At 36.5% G+C, this 587-nt stretch overlaps 1 long non-coding RNA gene across 1 annotated transcript in view; it reads left to right on the top strand.

Moving 5' to 3' along the window:
* LOC119588553 overlaps window positions 1–587 on the top strand; it is a 7,104-nt gene that overhangs the window by 5,604 nt on the left and 913 nt on the right. Inside the window, exon 4 of the long non-coding RNA XR_005230112.1 lies at window positions 153–292. This is a non-coding gene — a long non-coding RNA (uncharacterized LOC119588553). The remainder of the gene's footprint in view (window positions 1–152; window positions 293–587) is intronic.

Genomic DNA, 587 nt, shown 5'->3' on the forward strand with positions numbered 1-587 from the left:
TTTTACTTTTACTTCACTTCACTTCCAAAAACTGCACTTTCCCTTCCTTGCTCTCAAAAATGAGACATGGATGCATGTCCACATATTATGTATGACTGATGGAAGTGAATGCCATGCAATGAATTTTATCAGTACTTTGTATATTTTTTTAGGTATGCCATAATCAAAGATAATGCCAAGCTAAGTGGTTGTGGGAAGCAGGAGCAATGGCCGTTTTTTGAAACCATGGATGAGGTATACAGCAGTAGAGATCCTTCAGCGGTACCTCTAGTTGTCATTGCTTCGTTCTCTGGTGAGTGTAGTTCATTGGCTGCCACAGAGATTTCATTGGTCTTCTGTGTACATCTCAGGAGATTGGCCATGTAGTTTGACCCTAATATATATGTCATAAAATTTCTGTGAAATAGAAAACTGGGATGTGTTGGTTTTATGCATGTTGTTGATATATAGTCATGTACCAAAAATTTAGATCCTTCTAATGAGTAAAGTCTCTGCATAATGCATTGATTCTTAGCCAGTAAGAAAGTTCATTAGGCATTAAGGAAAATTTTGTTAAATGAGGCCATTATAATAAAAGGTCTCTCATT

Source organism: Penaeus monodon, chromosome 24 (genome assembly GCF_015228065.2).
Source record: "Penaeus monodon isolate SGIC_2016 chromosome 24, NSTDA_Pmon_1, whole genome shotgun sequence".
NCBI lineage: Eukaryota > Metazoa > Arthropoda > Malacostraca > Decapoda > Penaeidae > Penaeus > Penaeus monodon.